This window comes from Hyperolius riggenbachi, chromosome 7 (genome assembly GCF_040937935.1).
Source record: "Hyperolius riggenbachi isolate aHypRig1 chromosome 7, aHypRig1.pri, whole genome shotgun sequence".
Classification (NCBI taxonomy): domain Eukaryota; kingdom Metazoa; phylum Chordata; class Amphibia; order Anura; family Hyperoliidae; genus Hyperolius; species Hyperolius riggenbachi.
Genome location: NC_090652.1, coordinates 84,885,593 through 84,894,594, shown reverse-complemented (window position 1 = coordinate 84,894,594; position 9,002 = coordinate 84,885,593).

Below are 9,002 nucleotides of genomic sequence, written 5' to 3'. Positions count from 1 at the left end.
GAAATGGTTCTCCCGATAGTCCCTCGATTTCTATGTGGAAATCCCTGATTATGGAAATTATTCAGTTGAAAAAGTACTATACTCCAATCAGAAATGCCCCATGAAGTTCCACAAAGTATGGGACAAATGGTTAGACTCCTTGAACACAGTATAATTCATATTTAATTTTAAGCTGACACCACATCCCAAATGACATTACTATACTATTGCATGTAATTGTGACCCCCACACAGGCACTCTTGGTTTACACAAGTACTGGTTAAAAAGTTACACTGAATTCCCTGAGCTGTTGCTCAGGTTCTTTATAATTAAGCAATACTTATATGAATATAATGCCATTGGATGATAATGTATATCCAGACAACATTCTACTATTGTAGTTGTAAACCACTATATTTGTGAGATATAATGGCTACTGTATTCTGAATGTATGATGTTATCTAATTGGGTAGTAGGTATGTTGCCTCTACCTAATTTTGTTGTTATATCCTTTTATGATGATAAAACGGATTAAAAAAAAAATTCAACTATAGTAATTATTTTTCATCATGCGAGGCAAGATAACCTATTTAAAGTGACAGTGAAGCGGGAAAAAAAAGATGATATAATGAATTATGTGTAGTACGGATAATTAATAGAACATTAGTAGCAAAGTAAATAGTCTCATTTTATTTTCAGTTATAGTTTTCTTTATAACATTGCATCATTCTCTAATATTCGCAGTTTACACACTACACTCAGCATTTTGAATTATTTCACAGAGCAGGCTAATGACCTTTTGAACTTTGTCACTGTATTTTGTTTTTTTTTCTGCAGAGGAGACACTTTGACTTTCTGAGAAATCAGTGAAGTATGAGAAATCAGTGAAGCGCTTTTGAATAGATAACTGGAGTTTCTGAACTCTTCATGTACTGGAAACTATTAGACTCATATCTCTGCTGCAGTTATATTTTTTAGCTGTACTACACATATCATAAGTTTATTTTTACTTCAGATTCCCTTTAATAGATATCTGGTTATATAAATAGACATTCAGCACCTCCTACCCTGTTGTATGGGGGAGAAAAAAGGAGTTCAAGGCTAGAATATCCTCAAATGGGCCATATCATGTTGTAGAATCAGACTATTAGAAATGTGTACCATGTCTGGTTCTAATGTGAACTTCATCAGTTCTGACTCAGTGCTAAGGGCAAAGCTTCTTTCCAATTAAGGATCACTGTCTTGAAGCTGTATTGGGTTATAGAGAGCCCTGGCCAGCATATTAGATTCCACCTATGGAAGTCTGACTGCAGCCACTCCATATCAGGTCTGTAGGGCTGGCATCTCCATTGGTGTAGAGTCTGGCTTATAGTCATGTGAGTATACAGATTGTGCCCATGTTCCCCACGTGACCATAGGACTACCTCTAGCCAATACAGTCAGGAGGAATGAAGGTGATGTGGCTATAGCCAGGTTTCCATAGGTGCATAAGGATCTATCATCATCCCTGCAACCTCACACTTCAGAATCAGGATATCAGCAAAGGGCAGTAAATCATGTAAATAATCCAGCCTTGCACTCAGGGGAGGACTGGGACCTTTTGGCCTGGGGGGAAACCACAAACTAGAGGCCCATGTTCATGGCAGCCTCAGCCCAAATGGTACACACACACACACACACACACACACACACACACACACACACACACACACACACACACACACACACACACACACACAGTATATCCAAAGAGGGACTGTCCCTTCAAAAAAAGGAAAAGTTGGGAGCTATGAAGGCAAGAGAGCAGACAGTTTTTTATCCCACAGACCCTCCAGGCAAGCCTTTGCTCTGCAGCATGCTGTGTATATTTACTTTCCCGCTCTCTAATTGCTAATTGGGCTTTTATTTCCCTAAGCCAACCTAGTGGTTCATATTGTCTTATACAATAACCTGAATGCAGCAGGCCATGCACCAGCCCTTAATCATTAAATGAGAGGCAGCCTGAGGGGAAATCTCCCCCCTTCCCCGTCCTCCCCTGCTTGCACTACTTCACACTATGCATGCGTTGTGCTGCACCTCCAGGAAAACAGGATGGCAATGGCATATAAAGTTGCATCATATGTTAAATGCATAGCATGCTGTACGTTAGTCTGATTAAATTTGCTGCATGGTGCAAATGTACCAGCACAGTATAATTATGTCAGAATCAGAATCTTTATTTTCGCCAAGCACGACTGGGTCGTGCCCGGAATTGGTCTTGGCACATACAGGATACAGGCAGGATAGGGTACACAGAATACATCAGAAAGGATCAACACTATATCAGACATTACATACATAGAAAAAAAAACAAGCAAACAGCACTCAATTTATGCATAGATATCCAGCACTCACGTGTGTGAAGGATATGTGTGGCGGCTAAAACATGATCACTTTGTGGTGGGGAGTGCGTGGAGAGAGTTTAGTGAGTTTACAGCTGAGGGGGAAGAAGCTGTTTCTGTGTCTAGTGGTCCTGGTGTAGATGGACCGATACCTCCGGCCCAAAGGAAGATGGCTGAAAAAGCGGTTGCCTGGGTGTGAGGGGTCATTTACAATCCTCAAAGCTCTGGAGCTCAGTCTTGAGTGGTAGAGGAGGCCCAGAGCAGGTAGTTGTTTTCCTATGATTCTCTCCGCTGATCTGATGACTCTCTGTAATTTGTGTCTATTGCTGGCGGAGGAGCTGGCATACCAGACTAGGATGAAAGAGCAGAGAACAGATGCAATTGTGGCTAGAAGCTGGTCAGAAGTTTCGGGGACATGCCGAACTTCTTCAGTTGCCGGAGAAAGTATAGCCTCTGCTGGGCTTTCCTCTGGATGGAGGAGGTGTTTGCCTTCCACTTCAGGTCATTGGAGATGGTTGTGCCCAGAAGACAGACACAGGGAACTCTTTCCACTTCTTTGTCATCAATACGGATTGGAGGGGGGGGGGGCATTGGCGTGCTTCCTAAAATCAACAATCATCTCAACAGTTTTTGCCGTGTTTAGGACCAGCCCGTTCTCCCTGCACCAGTGGCAGATGCTCTCAACCTGGTGGCGGTACGATTCCTCATCATTTTTAGTGATGAGGCCGACAATGGTGGGGTCGTCAGCGAATTTGATCACTTTGACGGAGTCCGCTATGGATCTGCAGGCATTCGTATACAGGGAGAACAGGAACGGCGACAGGACGCACCCTGGAGGTTCTCCTATATTTATAATCCGAGGTTGAGAGGAGATGGTGCCTAGCTTAACGACCTGGGATCTGTTGGTGAGGAAGTCTGTGATCCACAGGCGGAGAGTGGGGTGGACCCCGAGTGCGGCAAGGTTCTCCTGGAGTATTTTGGCGCTGATAGTATTGAACGCTGAGCTGAAGTCGAGAAGAAGGATCCTGGCATACGTGCCAGGCTTGTCCAGATGATCATAGACGAGCTCCAGGCAGATATTGATGGCGTCGTTGGTGGACCTGTTTGCTCTGTATGCGAACGGGTGCTGATCCAGCATGGCCTCAGTGGAGAGCTTGAGGAGGGGAAGCACCATCCTTTCAAGAACCTTCATGATGACTGATGTAAGTGCCACGGGCCTGAAGTTGTTGAGGTCGGTGACGCCCTGCTTTTTGGGGACAGGGATGATGGTGGACCTCTTGAAGCACGGGGGGAACTTTCCCTCTCTGAAAGGACTCGTTGAAGATGGAGGAAAGAATAGGGGCAAGCTGTCGAGCGCCGGTTTTCAGGCAGACTGGTGACACACCGTCTGGGAGAGAGGCTTTCCTGACATTTATCCTTAACAAGTGTTGCAGAACAGGGGGGGGGGGGGGGTTCCCGTAGCTGTGGGGGAGACTGGTTCTTAAATCTGCAGTAGAATTCACTGAGATTCTCGGCTAGCTCAGCGCTTGGTGTTGCATGCTGCGGGGGAGGCTTATAGTTGGTTGCGGCCTTGAGCCCTTTCCACACTGCTCGCGAGTCGTTTGAGGAGAGGTTCTGTGGCAGTTTATCCGCATAGCCCTTCTTGGCAGCCCTCTGTTCAGGTCATTTCTTGCCCTTCTGTATTCATCTTGGTTTCCTGACTTGTGCGCGTCCTCTTTGCTTCTGCGCAGTTGCCGTAGTTTTTTTGAGAACCACGGTTTGTCGTTAGGATAGAGTTTAAAGGTTTTCGTTGGTATGCAATGATTCTCACAGAAGTTAATGTATGAGGTAACATTGTCAGCCCATTCGTCCAAGTTTGGCGATTCCAGGGTCTGCCAGTCTGTGCAGTCGAAGCAGGCCTGAAGTTGTAGCTTCGCTTCGCTTGACCACACTTTGGAGGATTTGAGGACCGGTTTCGATGACTCCAGGCGTCTCCTGTAGGTTGGTATCAGGTGGATGAGACAATGATCAGATGACCCTAGAGCTGCCCAAGGGGTGGCTTTGTAAGCATCCTTCAAGACCGTGTAACAGTGGTCCAGTGTGTTGGCATTCCTGGTGGGGCAGGGGACATGCTGATGGAAGCAGGGAAGCTCTTGGCAGAGGTTGGCCCTGTTGAAATCGCCCATGACGATGAACAGTGAGTCCGGGAGGGCCGTCTCCCATTACATGACAGTGTCGCTGAGCTCGCTCAGGGCATTTTTTTACCTCAGCATCAGGTGGGATATACACACCCGCGAGAACGAAGGACGAGATCTCCCTGGGTGAGTATGTCGGTCTGCAATTTACCAGAAGGAGCTCTAGCTCTGGTGTGCATTTCCTTGCAAGTACGGTGGAGTTGGAGCACCAAGCAGAGTTAATGTAAAAACAGATGCCTCCCCCTTTCTTTTTCCCCGTGAGGGAGCTGTCACGGTCTGCGCGGATGAGGCTGAAGCCTGGGAGATGTAGTGCGCTATCCGGGCTGTTATCATGGAGCCATGTTTCACATTCTGATTATATTGTCCAGAGCGACAAAGCGCCAATTGCTGCAGTATGAAAAGACACTTACTCCAGTAGCATGGTCTCAAAAATGCTACACGTTTCAGGTTAGTCAATTTTAAAATAAATATGCTAAGCAGACATTGTTTACCTCCTAAAATTCTACACATCTAACTACTGCTGAGAATCCTGCTTTCCTTCTACTTCCATGGCAGCACTTATGGTAGTTGCTCCGCCCTCTACCCCCCATTGGACAGGTGAATAGATAAATTAAAGCCACCGCCCCTACCAGGTGTCTATGTTCTTCGTCCTTACCTTCGGACAGGATACTTTTGCTGTGCACTTCTGCTGGCCACTCCTGGTGGTTTTTGGACTAGGTTCAGCCTCTCCTGGTTAGGCTCTGTGACTGCTAAAAGCAGTTCTGTAGCAGGTCCCTGTCCTACTGATCGTGGGGACCCGTGCAGCGCTGTATTGTGGGGCTGTCAGGACGGGGCACTAAAGGTCACCCAGTGTCAGTGCTGTCTCTACTATGGTGGCGATGGCTAAATGTCATCCTGTGCAGGATCCGTATCATACCGGTGCTAATATGCGCTGGGCCAGCGGTAGTTTGCCGGACTTCTGTCTCGGCGGAGTCAGAGGTACTTCTAGCGCAGGCGCGTTAGCTATGGAGGGGCCGTCCCCGGCGGCATCGTCAATTCCGGTTGTCTTCCAAGCGACCAGAAGTACACGTCCGGCTGCGCTCCAAGCGACCGGAAGTACGCGTCCCTAGCATGGAGACGTCTGGTGGAGGTCAGGAGGCGCATAAATCAAACGTGCATTCAGCGGCCGATGTAGTGTCAGAATGGGCAGCTCTGTTGCTTCTGCGCATGATGCTGTGGGACGTGCGTGCTGCGTCATCCTCCAACGCTGCAGTTTCGTGTAGTGTGAAGAATGTGTATATTTTAGTGCTGCTCTGCTTTCTCATACTCCACCCCTTGCTCACCGCCCCTTCTGCGGTGGTGGGCGGAGGCGGCCACAACATTTATATACAATTCAGAAGCAGAAAACCGGTGTAATGTCTCGGGCATGCACTTTACATTGTCGCGTACTGAAGACGTGTAGCCCGATGCTCTAGTACGCGATGACGTTTCCCCTGCAGCGTGTTGGGCTGCCCATTCTGACATTACACCAGCGTCCTGCTTAGGCTCAGATGGTCTGGACGCCGGCTGCTGCTCATGCGTAGAGAGATTCTCTACCCGTTTTGATACACAGGTATGTTGGGTCTAAAGACTTTATGGCCTCACTGCTAGTATATAGTAGTGACCTTACTGGATATATAGGTCTTATTCTAAACACACCCCATCCCACCACAGCCGCGACTATCTTCGTTTAAGGAAGACATGGATCCTAATGCGCGAGTAAACCATCAGCCTAGAATTAATAGGTAAGAGGTGCACAAGGTGAGTATAGGTGTTTGTTTGTTTTTTCTAAAAGAGTGCAGAAGATTAAGACAGTTTCTGTCTCCTGACAGCCCCAGAAACCTCCCAGAAGAACCTTCAGAAGATAGAGTGGAAGTACAGCAACACGCTTCGAAAGCCGCATCACCAAAGATGCGACGCAGGAGCATATTACTACAGGAGCAGAAGCAGGAGTAGATCACCTAGAAGTTATGATTATGAACCAAGGAAGTGAAGACATTCATCAGAATCTTGCTGGGCCTGCAGAAGGAGGTCGCTACCTAACAAGCTGGTCTGTCACAGATGCTTTTCACAAATATCCAGCGAACAGCAACACCCTGTGGAGGTCTCGGAACTGATAAAGAAAGCGGTACAGGATTCGATGGCAGACTATGTCACTAAGATGCCACAGGCACCTCTAGTGGTCAACTAGCCCATGCCCGCTACATCAACAGCCGCCTGCGTGTCTCAGGCTGATACGGAAGTCTCACAGGAAGAGATGTTATCTACAGAGGAGACAGAGACCGGAGTTGATTTCGCTCTTGTGGAGCCATACATCAGGGCAGTCAAACAAGCGATAGATTGGGAAGACAGCCCCAGGGAGGAGGCAAAAAAGGAAGTGAAACAGAATAAGACCCACTTTAAACACCTCAAGAAAACGCCTGTCACTTTTCCCTTCATGGAGGAGATAGCTGAAGTCATCCAGGAGTGGAGCAAACTGGAGAAAAAACCCAGTCTTCATAATAGGCTTTCAAAGTTATACCCACTACCGGAGGAACAGGTTAAAAAATTTGACTGTGTTCCGACGGTGGATGCCTCTATAATGAGACTGGCGAGACACGTCACCCTGCCCATCGAGGATGCGGTATTATGTATAGAACCAATCGACAGAAAGATTGACGGGGATCGAAAGGTTTACTCAGTTATCGGTTTAACCATACGAGCGGCAGTGGCTCTAACCTCAGTTAGCAGAGCTATCGTCGCCTGGACGGAGGAGCTGGAAACAGCGATCACTGCAGGAGCTGATATGGAGACACTTGTCAAGTTCTTGGAGGAATTCAAGATAACAGCGGACTTTGTTGGTGAGGCGGCAGTAGATTTGAGGCATGTCACGGGCAATACTATATGCGGTGACAGCCAGGAGAGCTTTATGGCTCAGGTCGTGGTCAGCCGACGCCACCTCCAAACAGAACTGGTGCAGAATTCCTTTTGAAGGCAGCAAACTGTTTGGGGAGAAGTTGGACTCTGCAATTACGCGTGTCACTGGAGGCAAATCAGGGTTAATCCCTCACGACCGTAGATCGAAGAAACCCTTCAAATCAACAGAATAGACTGGCAAGGCGGTCAAGCTACCCTTATGCTAGGTACACACCATACAATTTTCTGTTAGATTCTTCTGTTAGATTTACCTACAACATGGAAAAAAGCTATCTGGCAGGTAAATCTAAGAAAAAATCTAACAGAAAATTGTATGGTGTGTACCTAGCATTAGGAAGATGAAAAGACAAAAGACCACATCAACTACACAAGGCGCTGCCAAGGGTTTTTGACGGTGTGCCCGCTCAGATGCGCCCAGTGGGCGGCAGACTTCGGCATTTTGGGCACATTTGGGCAGAACATGTCAGAAATCCCTGGGTGGTGGATACAATATCCCAGGGACATCGGTGGAGCTTCAAGGAGGGGCCTCCAAGGGTAAAGTTTATTCTCACTCATGTTCCGGAATCTCGTGTAAAGCAGGAAATACTCTACGAATACATTCAGGACCTAATCTCCAAGGAGGCAGTGAGTATAGTTCCAACGGAAGAAAGAGGCCAGGGGCTTTACTCACCACTCTTCGTGCAAATGAAGTCAGGACAGCTGAAACCCAGTGTTAGAGCTCCATTTCCTGAACGATCATATAAGACTGCATCGATTCAAAATGGAATCCCTACAGTCAGTAATCCTAGCCACAAGAGAACAAGACTGGATGCTGTCAGTGGACCTGGAAGACGCATACTTACATGTGCCTGTCCATCCAGACTTCCAGCGTTCTCTCAGATTCGCAGTGAAAGATATGCACCTCCAGTTCACATGCTTGCCCTTTGGCATAAATACTGCACCCAGGACTTTTACGAAGATTCTAGTTCAGATAGTCGCTTTGCTTCGTCTGAGGGGACTGTGAGTTCTGCACTATTTGGACGACATCATACTGTTGTCTCGAGAAAGGACTACAATTATAGCTCAGAAGGAACTGCTGCTAGAGCATCTCGCTTCATCATTTTGGCTGGCTGATAAGCTGAAAGAAGAGCCAGCTGTCACCTGTGCAGGATATGATCTTTCTGGGAGCAAGGTTCCAGACAATGTTGAACTGCGTCAGTCTGCCAGACGAGAAGAGACTTACTGTAAAACAGCGTGTTCAGGAAGTAACTCGACTCACAACCTACTCAGCAAGGCAATGCCTAAGGCTGTTAGGGACTTTAACATCTACGATTCAGATGGTATGCTGGGCACAGTGGCACTTCAGAACCTTCCAGTGGGGCTTCCTGGAACAATGGGGTGGAACCAGCATGAGCCAACCAATCAGGATAAAGCCGACAATGAGACGCAGTTTAGCATGGTGGACAAACGCGGACAATTTATCCAAACCACACCGCATATAACAGGACAAGTCTCTGGTGATTACATCGGATGCCAGCTGCAGGGGTTGGGGAGT